A 17,404-nucleotide genomic window follows, 5' to 3' on the forward strand; every position below is an offset into this window, starting at 1 on the left:
GGTCCATCAGAATATGGATCATGCGGACATTTTTGCATAACCAAAACTGCTATCTTTAATATATTCTAGGCTCTTCCTTCAGTCAGTGGCAGGGCAAGGCAATCTTTGCTGCATCAATGGGTTATCAGAATGTTGAAAAAAGAAAAATCTGTCTAGTAAATGCTTCTTTAGCTTTAGTCTGGAATCACATTGTGCGTCCTTAATGTGCAGAAGTTTTATGGCCTTTACCAAGTGGTAATATTTTGTTTACCAGAATTTTTAAAAAAGCTTAAATTACTGGGAGTGTGGCATTCCCTCTCAGTACACTGTCATGTAATAACCTGAAATTACTTATATATTCTCAATTTGGCATCTCTAAAATATATTTCTTTTTGGAATCCCTTTTGTACAGAGTATGAGTAGGTCTGATTCTCCTTTTGCCTGTCTTGTTTTCACACAGTGTAACTCCATTGGCTTCAGTAGTGTTGTTCCTGACTTCTGCCTGTGTGAGAGGAGAATTGGGCCCAGTATCTTTATAACTTGCCCATTTTGTTATAGGATTTGCATCTATAACTGAACAGATCACTGCCCTTCATCATAAAAATAAGTGCCAGCTTGTTTGCTCATTCAATCCAGCTAACTAGACTCATTTCAAACAACCCTGGTGTGTACACCACTGATTCAATATTTCAAAACAGCCACAGAAATTAAATTTAAGGGATTTGAGGCCCCACACTGTTGCTAAGTAAATATCCAGCGATGATAATATGTTGGATACGTGAGTGCCACTGCTAACTTAATTCCATTTCAGGATACCAAGAATCACAAACACCTCTTCCCCACTTTAATTGCTGTGTTTCATTTGTTTGCTCATGTAATGCAATACTTTGGACTAGAATAGAGACTGAAAGGTCTCAAATAGTTTATTTCCTGGAACAAGCCCAGAAATGCAGGAGAGGCCCAAACACGTTGAATATCAATCGTGAACAGCAGCTAGCCTTTTGCTTGTTTAAATAACAATTTGCTGACTTTTAAATTGATTATTATGACGCCCTTTTGAATTCTTTCTGTAGTACAAATTCTTTAGTTTGCATAAAGGAAATATTTAATGGCAGCCGGCTGCTTACTTTGGACAATGATCCACTTTTAGCATTTTAAATGAGACATTGGCTTAATAATCAGGAGATTAGTTACAATTCTGAATCATATGCTACTGTGTCTGCCAATTGGTAGCCAGACACTAGAGCAGACGTGTCCGTTGGTGACTGGATGTGAAAGGTCTCTCTCTCTGTCTTCCCCAGGCACATTAACAAAGCAAGCACGTGAACCAGGAACTCTTTATCCTTAGGCAGCAAGTCTACCAAGTGAGCCATGATAAGCTTGTCTCTTCTGGAAACTATTACAAAATGACAGGATATTGAACCTGTCGAAGTTGGGTGAACTTGTGAATACTGAAGGCCTCTATCAATATACTCTACACTTCTTGCCCTATAGTGAACTGTTCATTTCCACCTAGCCAGATCAGACCATCCTGTGTGTATATCAGTAGCCTTGTATTTTTTCTGAACAAATAAATGTATAGCTTAATTTGCATGTAGTCACCTCTTGGGATGCCATTTTGTGCCCTGAGTACTGAATAGAAGTTTCTAAATCAGGAAATTCTTCAGTTGAAATTCCTGGGGAAATTTTAAGTAAGCAAAACACAATTACCCAGGGTAGAATTTGGCCAGGCCACTGAAAAAGATACATTATATAACCACAAAGTTAGTCTTAAATCTCATCCAAAAAGTAGCAGTGTGCCCTCCAGCACAGTACTCTGCAGTGGGACTGTGGTATAACTTTACTCCTACCCTATTTGCTACAATCCTTTCCTTGGTGGTTTCCTTTCTTCTTTCTTTCTGCTTGCCCTGGTGACTGTTGCATCCCTTCTTTTCCTTGGTGGCTCACTTTAATCCTGGGGGATATGGCTGAACAAAAACAATGGAGAATATGCTGCAGAGAGCAACCCAGCATTATCCTCTAGCTCCAGTGAGAGGGTCCTATGATTTTGCAGGATAAAGATCTGAGTTCTATCTTACTGCTGCCCTGATGTACCAAGCGGCAGTGGTGTGCGCATAATGGCAATAGCAGAGTCCTCTAGGTGGTATTTAATTCCTTGTGTGTGTGTGTTGACATTCTCCAAGATATGCCATTTTTTGACATTGGACACATATGACCAACTGGATAGAACAGTGGTTTTCAACCTGTGGGACGTGGACTATGTCTAGGGGGTCCTGGAAAGGTTGTCATTACCATAATGATATTCTCCCCCAGTGGTTTTCAACCTGTGACACATGAACTCCTGGGAGTCCACAGACTATGTCTAAAATTTCCAAAGGGGTCCACACTCCATTTGAAATTTTTTAGGGGTCCGCAATGAAAAATGTTGAAAACCATTGGGGGAGAATATCTACAGAATGAACAGTAAATATGGATTGTGCTTAGAAGTGCTGAGAGTTTGCACAGTTTGTTTCTTTTGGAAAAGGGCACTAAAAATGCACATGTGAACCTGGTAAATTAATGAGTGTATTTGTACCTAGTTTCTCTCAACTTGAATGTGTGAATAGTTGTTCAAAAATATCTTGTGTGCTTTGTGCCCAGAAGCTATCATCGTAATTCATCAAGTGCACAGACTAACCTCACTGCCCAGCCAGTTGTGACAATTTAGCTCATTGTGACTGTAATATTAAAAAATGTGTTCTCCTGCTATGGTCTAATTTGCCTTTTTCTTTTTTTGCTGATAATGTAGCTGCACCCACACTGTGCACATAGTGTAAAAAGTTTCTATTCTTTTGGCATCTGTTATGGACAAACTGCCGGGGTCTTTGCAGCTTCAAACAGCAAGTAAAATTAAAATATCAATGCCATCCTTGGCTAGATTTGTGACATGGAGATTTATTTCTTGAAAATGTGCCTGTACAAATGTCAGTCGGCAGCATGAACACTTAAGCAAGATATGCTTTTTAGGTTGAACATAATTTATCAAATGAATTTAATGAATTACAAAATGTATCTTCCTCTCACCCTTATACACACTGTCTAGAAACGGGACTTTGGATGGTCTGAATCCTTTAATTTAGCAAACCCAGCCACCCACACTGCAAGGAAGGTCTGGTGATGGGAGGTGCTGTGAACCCTCAAGAGATGCTCAGGACCTTGTAGGATTGAACCCTGAATGAGGATAAATGAAAACTAGGACTGGGGTTAATTTTAAAGGTCTATTTTTCAGGGTTAGGCTACTTTTTTAAAGGCATATTATTCAGGCCAGAAATATGGAAGTTCACAACAAAATAAGCACTTCTCAGCAGGAGTAAAATGTATAATGCATTAAACATGGGATTCATTGGCATTATTAAAAGGACTGAGTTTTTTGTAGCTAAGGCACAGGAGATTCCAGGTCTGGGTACAAGTCTCTGCACAGACTTCCTATGGGGCGATGGATTCTTCCTAAAAGTAGGGAGGCCATGAGGCCCCGCCCCTGCCCGCCCTGTTCCCCCCGAGGCCCTGCCCCCGTCCAGGCCAGAAGCCAGAGCTGGGCTGCGAAGCCTGGGCCCCTCCACCTGCCCAGGGTGGGGGAAGCCAAGAGCAGCCCCTGGCCATTGTCACTGCCCCCCAACTCCCTGCCCAGGGCAGGTGGAGGGTCCACAGCTCCCCACAGCTGCCCATGTGTCTTTTACTCTGACCCTGCTCTGGCTTCTGGCCTGGCCTGAGGGTGCCTCGGGGACAAAGAGCTGCAGCTGGGCAATGGTAAGAACCATGCAGGCAACAGTGGGGAGCCGCAGACCTTCCACCTGCCCTGGGAAGGGGCAACCAGGGGGCGAGGACATGGGCCACGGGCTGCTCTCAGGCCCCTCCACCTGGGGCCAAGTAGAGGGCCCATGGCTCCCCATAGCTGCCTGGGCTCCCCAGGCAGCTCTTACCTGGGGCGGGCTCTAGTTTCCAGCCTGGCCGGGGGGATGGGGTCTCGTGGGCTGAATAGGAGGGGCAGGGTGCCGGGCCTGTGGCAAAAAGTAGACAGATAAGGCCTGTCCACTTTCAAAAGTGGGAGGGCCCCTTACTCCTCCTCTCCACCCCCTGTTCTGGCATCCCTGCTTCCTATGTGACTCAATCATTTTGTACCTCAGTTCTGCATCAGTAAACTAGTGATAGTCATACTTCTTTTCTGTCTGTCTGTCTTTCCACTTTGTCTGTCTTGCTTATTTATATTGTAAATTCTATGGACCAGAAACTGTCTCTTAACATGACGGGTAAAGCCCCTAGTACAATGAAGCCCTGATCTTGGTTGAGGCCTGTAGGTGCTGCTGTAATACAAAGAACAATAATGATTGAGTCTAGGTGGAAGTAGCGATTTTTCTGAAAGTTTATCTAATCTGTCTAAACTACCCAGTCATCATAGCTATTTATATCCAGTCATATCTGAATAGCTGGTGACATTATTCGCAGAAGTGTGCGTCAACTAGATTCCAAGCTGCTTTACAGAGAGAAGAAGCTAACACTTTTGTTTAAAAATTAGCACTCAGTTTATGATTCATAACTATTATTAAATCAAGGTTGACATTGGCTTATTGTCTCTTTGGCCATGACTGCACTAGGAAACAGTGCCCTTTTTGACACTCATTGTCGGGTACAGCTGTCTCATGGCTCCAGTCACTGTTGAAAATGGTTGTTCCACTTGGAGAAAAGGCCAGGTGAGTTCAAATCTGATTGTAAGCAAGCATGGTCAAACCCTAGTTCTAGGAGGGGTTGACAACACTATTATATAATACAATGGAGGGTGAACATGGTTGGTCCTGTCTGCACAAATGGAACAACACTTCTAACATTAGTTTTAGGTCGGGCTGGGATAGGTAGCCAGACACTAAAATAGGTAGAGGGGAAAGTTGGCATCAAACACAGCAACTTTTTAATTGTAGACACAGACTTCCATTGGTATTGGCCTTTCATGGTGACATCACAAATAACATTACTTTTCATCAAGATGGCACGGTTGCCCTTCAATTGGTGCCTCCAGCTCTAAACTCAGAAATGCCAGCTATAATTAAAAGTGTAAGAATACCTATCACAGTTTATTCACTGAGCTTCTTACTCCATACAATTTTGTACTGCTGGGCTGAGCTAAACTGGCACAGTTGTCCTTCAAATGCCCTTTGGATAGCGTGATCTAAGATGGAAAATTAACAGGGAGCTAAATGTATTCTCCAGTACACAGGCCTTAAAAGGAGAAAATGTTGCAAAGGAAGCAGGAAGTCTGAAAAAGTCTTGATTAAATTTCCATATATGTTTGTTCTGAAGATACAGCAAGTACCAATATGAAAAAGCTATTAAATACTCCTGCCTTCTCCCTTTTTTCTGGAATGTTGCTGATTGCAACTCCTTCCACTGAAGTTTTTCCCCTTTGAGTGCAATAATTCTGAACTGCTATAAGAGCACATATTTAATAGTAATGCCAGGCAGAAAAACCCAGAATCTAAAAACACATATATGGAGGGCCAGAGATTCTGTTGAAATAAAGTTGTTAATGGAATTAGAATCACAATGACACACTGTGTATGGTTTCCGTTTATTGCACCCTGATGACTTCTGAAGGAAATGGGCAAGACTCCTACAAATTCTTGCAAATGGTGAGGAAAATATATTTTAATGCACAAGATAAAAAATGAGCTTTTAAAGCAGATTTAAGTGTAGCTGGGCTTCAGGATAAATAAATAGTCTTTTCAAAGGCATTTGGAATCTGTTTCATCAATCAAATTACTGAGAAGTAATGATTAAGCTGTGCTACATCAGATCAGGAGCAAATTTTAACCCAGTAAACTTCTTCCACAGCAAATACTAGGTCTTGGGTCACTGAATAGTCTCCATACTGACCTTCACTTCAGGCACTTGCCTAGTCAACGACAGTGCTTTAGACAAGTATGGAAGGTGACAAGCATTTTTTTTTTCTTTTTAGCTTAAGTGAATTTTGTGCTGATGCACGGAGCTGGGCTGACAGCAGGGTCAGGTGCACCATGGCTAGTGACAGTGCACTGGTCTACAAAGTTGCCTCCACTTGGCTGGAAGGGACCACCTGTAAGGCTTTGTGTACACTGGGAAATTGACAGGCATAGCTATAGAGGAATAAGCTATTTCACTGTAGCTATTCTAGAATAGCTTCCAATGTGGATTCTTTTTATTCTGGAGTAAAAATGATTTTATTCTGGAATATTTACTGCACTGTGTGAGTTTATTCTACTATAGTTATTCAGGTCAGTCTACCTGTGTAGACAAGGCCCAAGGATAATAGGATAGGTCAATTTTCATGTCTTTTTCATCCCTGGGGTTCCATGATGAGATTTCCTAACAAGAATGCTAATTTTGATTATGCTTCTGTGGTAGGGATAACTTTCCATTAGGAACTGCATTGAGAAGGCCTCCTCATGTTATGTAAGCCACTAAACAGGTACCAGATTCAAAACTCTGTTCCTAATGAGACAGATTTTCCAAAGACCTCAGCATTTTCAACTGAGGTCAGATTTTCAAAAAGAACTGAGCTCATGCTTGGCTCAAATCAGGTGGCCAGAGTTCAGTACCCAACATCTCCCCTTATTTTCAATGGAGCTAATGCATGCTGAGCTCTTCCCCAAATGTGGCCTAAATCTACTGTTAGGTATCTTTGCGTCAAATTAGATCTGCTCAATTACACTTCTAAGTAGGTATGCAGTACAGCTGGTCAAAAAATAGAATTTCCATTCTGTGGGAAATTATGACATTTGAAATTTGTTTTTATTTTTAATCTGAATGAAAAGTCAAATTTCATGCAGAATGGAAATTCTGAAACCATTATATTGTTTTGTTTTTTATGTCAAAATATATTATTAAATATAATACACAAATGATTGAACTATTAAATTTAATGTTATATTTAATATAATTTAAGACAAAATGATAAAGTAGAAATGAAATATCACCTTATCAAAACAAAATGAGAAAGTTGAAATGATTCATTTTGATACTTTCCTGTCTAAAATTTTGTCTAAATTGACATCTTCCCATGAAACATTTAAATTAGGATGAAATTGTATTTTTGGACAGAAAACTGTTCCAGTGAGAACTTTTTGACCAACTCCAGTATCCAGATGCTTAAATCAGCCTACTAAGTGTCTCAAACATTTAAAGTGTCTTATGGATTTAGGTGCCTATTATTTGGTGCCCAATTTTGAAAACAGGACCAAGTTACAACCCAGATGGACTAAATGCAAAGTGATGAAAGGATCCCACAACAGCTCATTATTATCTGCTGAACCATCTATCCTGCAAAACAGATAATTGCTTTGGTAGGAGGAAGTAGCTACTCTTCCACTTTAAGAAATACCAGCTGCAAATGAATCATTATGATAGATATCTGTTGTCAATTCTATCCTCAAATCATGTGAATTCCTGGTAGAATTCCAGCTTGAAACAAAATTCCAGAGCCAAGCAACTTAAACATTTGAGAAAGTTCAGATTCAGAGGTGAATCTGAATTTTTGTGGACTGGGTCCTTCTTTGATTCTAGAGCATCTCTAAAGGCTGGGGCTGGGTTAATTCTAGAGCATCTCTGGCTTGCAGAAACTCTAATGCATGTTAAACTAGTATTCATTCCAGCATAGACAAGGTTCGAGAGTTTAGGGGGATACCACTCTCCTGAATGCAATGCCACTTCCCTCTTCCAAAGACCCAATATATGACATCTATTTATGGTCAGGAGAAAAAGGTGTTGTGGAATTTCTGGTGCATGTTTTAGAAAGAAAGAAAGGTACTGGGAGGGCAAAGGGATGTATGAATGAGATGGAAGATTGAGAGACAAAGACTGTGGCAGAAAAGAGGAGAGAGACTTCAGGGGTTGAGACTTCAGCCATACTTCTCATGATTTATTTGATCCAAATGTAGGAATCAGTTTGGTTTGTCTCTCACTAGTTTTTGACCTGAATTGGTAATTCTTCTAGCTGTATTTCTTCTAGAAATAGTGTAACAAAATCCTGTGAATTTTTTCTGAAACCTTTTGTCTAAATGCCACTATAACCAACAAAAATACATTTACCGCGAGCCCGTAGCTTCCTAAATCCCATAATCTTTGCTTCATTCTTAATGTGCACACAGATAATGATTTTCTTGTTCTTACATTGACTTACTTTTCAGCTTTTATGCATTTTGAAGGCAGGGAAGGCCATATCCTCGTGCTTCTCAATCTCAACCTTTTCACGTGTCAATGTCAAAAATTAAAATGCACGAAAATTGAATCAAAACCTCCTGCAGAATCTTCAGACCTGCAATGGACTCATAAACAAAACCATCCCTGATAAATAATATAATTTAGAATGTTGGTATTGAATAATGTGTATTTTAGGTTGAAAGTGTTTTATGACAGAAGGCATTATAACTTTCATTTTAATCCTAAATGAATGACTATCAAAAACAAGAGTTGGAATGGAGCCAAGAACGTATCAATTTTTCAAAACACCATTTACAAGGCATATTTTTGATTTTGATTTGGTCACACGTCCCTAGATATTATGCAGGCTGCGCACTGACTTGTGATTGAAAGATCTTTGGTGTATGAGTTGGGGGGTTTTGTTTCTTCAAGCTTTTCCTTTACTGCCATTTAAGATGGAAATGGTCCCTTTCCCCATTCATTTTAATTGTCTGCTGTGAATTCAGAGGGTTTATGTTGGTACATTTGGCATAATTCCATTTTATCCTTCCTCACCATGCTGGAAGTGGGCTTCAGATCAGAGACACTGAAAAGGACATGCATTTAGTATCAGTCTTTTGAAAATGGGCATATTCCCAGAAGCACACAGCTGCTTCTTGATATTGTTTAACAAATTCAAAATAGCTGAATTTGTCATAGGTAAAATCTTTCTGTGTCTAATAATAACGGGTGAGAAAAAATCTCTGTTGCTTTACTTTTATGTTTTACAGACATCAGGATGCATAACAGCTGTGAAATCCAAAGGATGAAAACTTTGATTTTGAAGCATGCACAACTTCGCCTAATTGCCTCTAATCCTCATCAGGAGTAGTTAGCATTGTAGAAACAAGGAGATCTTTCCATCTCTTTGAGCTTCCATCTGAGATCTCCCCAGTCATTTGAGGAGCCTGGCAGAGCCTTCTGCTATTCACTGGTAACCCAAATTCCTTCTCTTCACAATTCATAAACTATAATCTAGGGAACATTTTGTAATCTAGTGATGTCACATGATCTCTATTGCCACACCCCCTGCTAAATACATGTTGTATGCTGGATCCATGCAGAAGCACTTTATTTTAAAAGACAATCCTTAGTTTCAGTTTCTCCATTTTGGTTGCACCCACTAGCACAAAACGATGCTATGTGTTGTGGCATGATGCTGATATTCTCCACAGCGATTCTAGAGATGAACGGCTTTTATAGCATGATGATATCACAGTTCCTTCATATATTTTGTTACTATGGTATAATATTAAAAGACTCATATGGCCTTTCATATGCAACTTGCTTTTTTAACCTCCTGAGGATTAAGCTGGCTGCGTTGTCTATAGTGAGGTCTAGTGTTTAGAACAGGCGATTCAGAGTTTGGATACCTGGATTCTGTTTTTTCCTCTTCCACAGTCTTTCTATGTGAACTTGAGCAAATCACTTATCTTCTACAACCCTCAGTTTATCAAAAGGATGAAGGGGATTCAGCTGCACTTGCTTACCTCATAGGGATGTTAAGAGGCTTAATTAATTGTTTACAAAGCACATTACACAGTGCTTCTAATCCAAAAATCTCACAGCAAAGCATCTGTCCTCCCGTGACACAAATTACAGAGCAGCAGGAGATCTCCAAACTCCCTGCTATATACTAGAAAAATAAAATGCTGACCTGAAGGTACTTTTGACGAAACAGGGAAAGTGATTCAATTGTGGACATTTATGGTCTGAGCACCTGCAGCCCTCACTAATTTCAGTGGGAGCAGTGAGAGGTAAGTGTCTCTGAAAGCCAAGAGAATAAAGAATAGACCTTATAGTTTTTTGCTGCCTCTTGTGTCATTCAGAACTTTGGCCCACCTCCCCTTGTGCATCCTGGTCAACAGGTACAAGATGATCACTACATGTCCTGCCTGATCCTGCTGTGGGCTTCACAAGAGCAGGAAATTTCCTTGCACTCTCCCCACTTCTACTGTGCACCCACATAAAAGCCAGGCAGAATCTGGCTCTTATTAAGAATCTTCCCTTTTAGTACTAAAGAACTTGGCTATAGGAAAGCAAAGCTCTTCCATTGTTAGTAAAACTGCACCTATCTTTCCACATCAGCGACCAAAACATACAGGAGCTGGAGTCTTTGCTCCTTTTTTTAATCTTGTGAATTTTGGGTGGCTGATGGAATTTGTGGCACTTGAAGAAAAACCCCCTTAGTGATCTGAACAAAGCCACCGAATGTATTGTCTGACAGCCTTGGGGTTTGATTAACCAAACTGTTAACTCCATTTGAAATATTCTTCTACTATTTTTTTTCTCCAGTATCCATTACTAATTACGATACTGAATCAAAGGCTATTCCCACCATTGTACAGATTAGTTTGGAGAGATGTTTTGCTTTTAGTAGTCATAACAAACTGGCATTGGTGTTTACTTTAAAGCACTGGTATGTTCAAAGAAACACGTAGTTAAAGTGATAAACCAGTATCCTCACACTTTTTTTAATCTGAAAAAGGAATTCAAGGGTGCAATTTTTAATGACTTAATTCATATATACAGCATATTTTCTTATCTTCCAAACAGATGACTGGTATGGCACCATTCACAGTAATTTGACAGGTGGGCACTTCACATTGTGTAATGGAGCTATAGTGTGAACAACCTGTGTCAAACAACTTATGTAGTATCCTTATTTAGGGGACTGATCCTATAAGGCAGTGGCTTTCAACCTTTTCAGACTACTGTACCCCTTTGAGGAGTTTGATTTGTCTTGCATACCCCAAGTTTCACCTCACTTAAAAACTGCTTCCTTACAAAATCAGACATAAAAATACAAATGTGTCACAGCACACAACTACTGAAAAATTGCTTACTTTCTCTTTTGTACCATATAATTATAAGATAAATCAATTGGAATATAAATATTATACTTACATTTCAGTATATAGTATATAGAGCAGTATAAACAAGTCATTGTTTGTATGAAATTTTAGTTTGTACTGACTTTGCTAGTGCTTTTTACGTAGCCTGTTGTAAAACTAGGCAAATATCTAGATGAGTTGATGTACCCCCTGGAAGACCTTTGAGTACCCCCAGAGATACACATGCCTCCGGCTGAGAATTGCTGCTTTAAGGGGCTGTATTTGCCTGGTAAATTGCTGAGTGCCCTCAATTCCCAGTGAAGTCAAAACCATAGTGATGATAAAAACTGCTATATAAACTATAGCAATAGCCAGTGTGCGCTACAGAACATATTTCAGGGGCCTATAATAAATATTGTGATACTTGACCTATAGTGAATATGACACTACATGTGTAAGATACTTATCGTGTAAAGATTTATGCATTTGCTGATTTTTGTATTCATGTGAGTAGTCCAGCTGGGCCTGATTTTCATTGCTGTAGAGGGGCCGTAGTGTAAATGACTATCAGACCTGTTGACTTCTGTAGGGTTGCCAACTTTGTATTTCAAAAATAAGGGACTGTTTTCTTAGCACCCCAGCCCCACACCACCTCTTGATATTATTATTAATTATTATTATCATCATCATAAATAAATAAATAATAGCAAAATAATAAGCAGTGCTCACCTACATTTGCCATGGGTATTTCTTGCTGCTTTTTGCAGCACTCAGCAACTCCCAATCTTGTTGTACAGAGATGAGGAAATAAGGGACATCCCTTGTAATAAGGGACTGTTGGAAACCCTAGTAGCACAAATAATCCTATTGTTTCTGCAAAAATGCTATTGTAAAATAATGTAATTTATTTGTAGCAACGTTAATATAGTAAATTAAACTGATAGTAAATTGCAGGAAAAAACCTTCATTAATATTGAGTAAAAGGTGACCCACAAAGGAATTTTTTAAATTGTAGTTTTTTTGACTTCTTTATGCTGTAGAAAGAAGCCCAAACAGGTTTTTTGTTTTTGTTTTTTTAACCCTACAGAAATATCAGAAATGTCAAGTTTAGTCTTCCTTAATTTTGATCAAAGACCTCTGGACGATCTCAGGGATACTTATTGTGAGCTGTTACATCTTAATTGAATTGGTGTCAGTTCTGAACCTTTAACAATGATCTTATTTCAACCAAGAGTTCTTCTGTCACTGGAGTTCAATACGTGATTACTAGTGATTTTTAGGTTCCCTAGATATGCCTTATAGAGGTCTGATTTTTAGAGGCAAGGTGCTCAGTATCTTTTGGAAATCAGTCCTCCTTAAGGTAACTCAAGATTGGCAGTCAAGATCACTGGTCAATTTTGAAAATCTTCATCAAAGAGCTTTAGATAATCTGAATAAAAATCTCTTCAGTTGCTCTCTTTTTCAGTCTTATATTCTTATATTTTACTTTCTCAAGTGTTCCAGTCACTATAGAATGTTGTGGTGTAGAAAAGACTTGAATTCTGAATGTGATTAAAAAACCCCCAAAAAACAAAAAACCAACCTCCTTTTTTGATTTAAAAAAACAAAATCCTTGTAGGTCGTCTGTGTATAGCATAAAGTAGCAAGACATCCATTTCCCCCCCCCTTTGCGGGTCACTTTTAGAGTCAAAACATTCTGTTACTTTGGGAAAAGACCCTTAATCGAATATAGTTTGTTCAAAAACTATCTTTAGAAATCCAAAAATTCATGGTTAATATTTCCTAAACCATCTTGACTCTGCAGCTGTATCACTGCCAACTTTCCATGTTCCTCTCAGGGCAGGTCTACACTACAGCCCAAGTTGATCTAACTTAAGTCACTCAGGGGTATGAAAAAGTCCCCCTGGCCCCTGAGTGATGCAAATTTTGTGCTGTCCACAAAGGCGCTATGTTGGCAAGAGACACTCTCCTGCCAACATAGCTTCCGCTTCTCGCCAAGGTAGTTATGCTGACGGGAGAGGGCTCTCCTGTCGGCATAGTGCGTCTTCACCAGACGTGCTACAGCAGCGCAGTTGCAGCCTATGTAGCACTGCAATGTAGACTTGCCCTTAGTGAATCCTTTGTATCTACTTTGAAAAAGAATATATGACTTGACTGAGTTCACGAGACTCATGATGGTGGTTTGCAAGGCTGCTGTATTTGTGTAATTGGAAGGTGGAGCATAGTAAATGTGTACTCCAATGTATTGGTTATATGAATATTTATGTCTCTGATACCAAGTGTGATCCTTTGCCACCACATTGCTCCATGCTCTTCCCATGGTATTCCAGTGATGTGGAAATGGAGGGAGGAGTGTGGAGATGGCAGACTGAAGTCCAGAGAGAGCGTCCCTGAAATCCCCCTCCTGAGAAGTCCAATACCTCAAACTTTTCCCCTTTCTTTATACATTAGTAATACAATGACATATCCCTTAAAGAAAACTTGCTAGCAAGCAGAATTAAAAGGTCAGACACCTTATGATTGCCAATTAACCAGAGATATTTTTTTTTTCAGAGTGTCCATGCCTTTGGGCCCTGACAAACATTCCCAGGAGCACATATAAACAGACTTCTTGTTTTTTTTACAATACATGCCTCAGCAATTTTAACACTTTTAGCAGGAAGGATGCAGGGTCAGGCTGTCCTGTCTGTGGCACCTGAAACTCTCACCTCTCCTGTCTGGTTACACTGAGGCCTTTGTAAGATTAAGAGAAAGGTGTAATATTCTTAATGATGCGAGTAGGGTGACCAGATCAGCGCTATAAAATATCGGGACGCGTGGGGGGGGGGGGGGGGGGAGGGAGGGGCGGAGCAAAAAAAAAAAAGAAAAGAAAAAGGGAGTTTCAAAGGGGCCGGGGGCATTAGCAGGCCCCAGCCGCGTGCACTGCCCTCCCCCGGAGCCTCCGTCCCCCTGGCCCGCCACGGGCATATGCGGCACGTGGTGGGTCCGGGTGGGGGCAGCGCGGAGCGGGCAGAGGCTGGGTGGGCGGCACGGGCCGAATCCCCACTGCTGCCGGGGAGCCCCGCGTCTCTCCCTCCCGCTCATGGCTGCGGCTCCTTCCTGGGGGGGACGCGCCTCCCACCCCCCGGCCACATGCAGTGCGCGTCCCTCGCGCCTAGTCTCCCTCCCACCGGGAAGGAGCTGCTGGACGCGCACCACATGTGCCCGGGGCGGGCCGGGGGGTGCGTCCCGCCAGGACCCACCGCACTGCCTCCAAGCTGCGCTCCCGGCCCCCGTGTGCAGCGGCCCGGGCAGGAGCCCTCTGGTGCGGAGGGGGGCTCAGAGCTGAGCCTCTCTGTCTCTCTCCCTTGCCAGCCCCCCTTTGCCCGCCCGGTGCCTGGGTGCCAGAGCTGACTCACCAGCTCCAGGATCCAGGCACCGCCGCCAACCCCTCCCTCCAGGCTTGCGCTGCCATGCAGCTGCAAGCCTGGGAGGGAGGAGGAATGCTGTGTGGTTGGAGAAGAGGCGGGGCCAGGGCGGGGATTTGAGGAGGGAGTCAATGGGGGAAGGAGGGGGCGGAGCCGGGGTGGGGGCGGGGAAGAGTCCCTCCGGGAGGGCAAAATTTCTTGTTTGTCCAGTGTCCCGACCAAACATTGGTCGGGACGCGGGACAAAGAAGCAAATATCAGGACAGTCCCGATAAAATTGGGACATCTGGTCATCCTAGATGCGAGTCCGTGGTTAAAATCATGATTTTATATGAGTTTCACCTCACATCTGGCCAAATTCTGCTGGCAATGATGCTGCTGAATTGATTAGTCAAAAGGCAGAGTCTAATTTTTCCTTTTGGTCTATTTTGATTTGTAACATAACTATTTTTGAACATGTACTTAAACTCTGGAGAGGTGCATTTGGAATTTTCAATAAATATATTGTTAAGCATGTACTGTAATAGATGTCCTCTGTAGAAAACCCTGACAAAACTCCATCTGCTTTGTATTCCCTTTCTTACAGGGAAATAAAGAATAATACCATTGTACGTACATTTATTGGCAGCTATGTAGATCTGAATGATTTCAGGAATAACCAGCAGGCAATAATAATGCACAGTAATACACACAATCATGACAAGGAGTGCCAGTGTATTTTTCTTAGATCAGATTATATCCAAAGTGTGCGGTTAAGATTTGGGTGCACAAGTTGCTCACTTTCTCTCTCTCCATCTAAACCTAAAATTGTAGGTTCTGAAGAGATTCATTACACTTTTTTTCTTTAAGTGTTTTACCAAGCATACTTGATGGACTTGCACAGGTGCAAGAACTAGATTATTTTCAAATGAAAGAAACAATAAATAAAATGCTACAGTGTAGCAGGAAAGGGACCTTTTAAAGAGGGGCTGCACAGAAGATTTCATATCCCTAAAGAAAAATGTAAGCACCATTAATTTGAAAAACAAAACAAAAAAATCAAAAACCCTGCCCTGTTTCCAGATTCATTCTTGGAGTCTGGAATCTGCATTTGCTTACAGACAGAACTGTCTGCGTTCCTCTCTAGTAGAAATCTCCGCAAGAAAGTCCCTCACGAGGAAGATATTTCTGTGAGGAGAGGGAGGATTTCATACTGGAATAGCCTGATCGCTTGCTGCTACTAAATTATTAACTGGCTTTCTAAGCCTCTGTGCTGGCAATTCAGCTCCTTTTCTCCTTCAGGGCAGCTTTGGCTGGAAGTACAGTAATTGTTAACTGTGCAGGAAGACTGAAAGTGGAGGGAATTCAAGTTTATACTTCCTTGAAAACTGTTACTGCAAACCGTTCTGGTATCCTGACTTCATTATAAATAAGTGTCTGGGAGGTGGTGATGTTATAATGGCTGTGCTCAGCTCATTAACTTGTTTTCTTGCTGAGGGGAAAATGATTTTATATATATACATAATTAGGAAATTGATCCCACTGCATCTGTGAGTCGAAGTCAAAAGTTATTCACCTCACATGTTCACATTTTTAATACACTGACAAAGTTAAAAGGGGGGTAAAAGCCTGTGTGACTTTAGTGGCTCTATAAAGTAAGGGGCAATTGGCACTGGGTTGAACTACTTAGAGAGTGTAGGCCATTATTGTGCAGGCTCCCCTGCACAGCGTTACCTATGTACCAGCCTGGGCCTGAAGCCTGGATGTGTTTCAATCCTGCATATTTTGGCTTGGGTTTGCCAAAGTGCTGGTGCTCCTCATGCTGGGTTTGCTCAGGGTCTGTGAAGAGAGCCTGAGCATAGTTCAGAGAAACATACATTGCTAAGCAATGTGAGCAACCTCTGTCCACACAGAACAGAGCACTGGTGAGTATGTGTGGCACAACCAGGGAGCTGAGAATAGTTGCTTAAGTACAATCCAGTGACTGCAAAGGGTCTATGCAGTGATTGCTTTTAGGATTTGCAATTGTTCCTCTGCTATCGTGGGGTTGGGGCTTATTTGATCATGTTTAGAAGAAACTGATAGCAGCAGCAGTCACTGACTGATCTGTCTCTGAAGGCTCCTGTGAAATGTTCTGTCTCCCTCAGCCATCGGCTCCAGGCCTGCTGGCCACAATGTTCCTGCTAGCCTGTTAATATGATGTGCTTCCTCCCATCTGCCCACACTTCATATTACTGAACCACAAGGAGCAAAGTAGAGAGCTGTGTGAGTAATTCCTGACAAAGTCTGACAGAAACACATTAACGCTTTTTTGGTGGAATATTTCCCCCCATTGTTTGACCAACTCTAGTTCCAAAACACCATGTTCAATGTACCTTCCAACAACTTATCATCCTCTTCTATCCCACTGGAGGACTGAGTCCTTTCTCATGAATAAAGGCTGCCAGTTGTTCCCTATTACACCCACTCAACGGGGGTGGACATGTGATATATTTTAGGGTGAGGCCATCAAACTCATTTTTATTTGTGACTTATGCCAAACTTATTTAACACTTATATTGTGTAGCCAGCTAGGCCAGGGCCCCATTGTTCTAGGTTCTGGATAAACATGTTGAAAATTACTGAGTCTCCAGAAATGAGAGTAACAATTAGTTCTGATCTACATGTGAAGGTTTGTCCCTTCCCCTTTCTATTCTGGGGTTATTGCTTCTGTTTTCTTCTAGCAAGCACAACACTGATCGTAATTACTTCATTTATCAGCATGGTAGATAATGTACTCTCATCCAAGGTCACTGTGTATGATACTTGAAGTATTTGAGGTGGGGGCAAGACGAAGAGGGTATAATAAAGGTGAAATATGAGCACTGCACTTCTATGACTTCTCATAAACTCTCCCCAGTGGCTAAACAGTTCATTTTTCAAGATCTGGTGATGACCTGTTCAGAGAGTAACAAGTTCACAA

General features: G+C 41.3%; 1 long non-coding RNA gene across 1 annotated transcript in view; it reads left to right on the top strand.

Annotated features, from left to right (window-relative positions):
- LOC128833072 (uncharacterized) overlaps window positions 1-17,404 on the top strand; it is a 42,666-nt gene that overhangs the window by 9,238 nt on the left and 16,024 nt on the right. Inside the window, exon 2 of the long non-coding RNA XR_008444106.1 lies at window positions 8,955-9,157. This is a non-coding gene — a long non-coding RNA (uncharacterized LOC128833072). The remainder of the gene's footprint in view (window positions 1-8,954; window positions 9,158-17,404) is intronic.

This window comes from Malaclemys terrapin, chromosome 2, assembly GCF_027887155.1.
Source record: "Malaclemys terrapin pileata isolate rMalTer1 chromosome 2, rMalTer1.hap1, whole genome shotgun sequence".
In the NCBI taxonomy this organism is placed as follows: domain Eukaryota; kingdom Metazoa; phylum Chordata; order Testudines; family Emydidae; genus Malaclemys; species Malaclemys terrapin.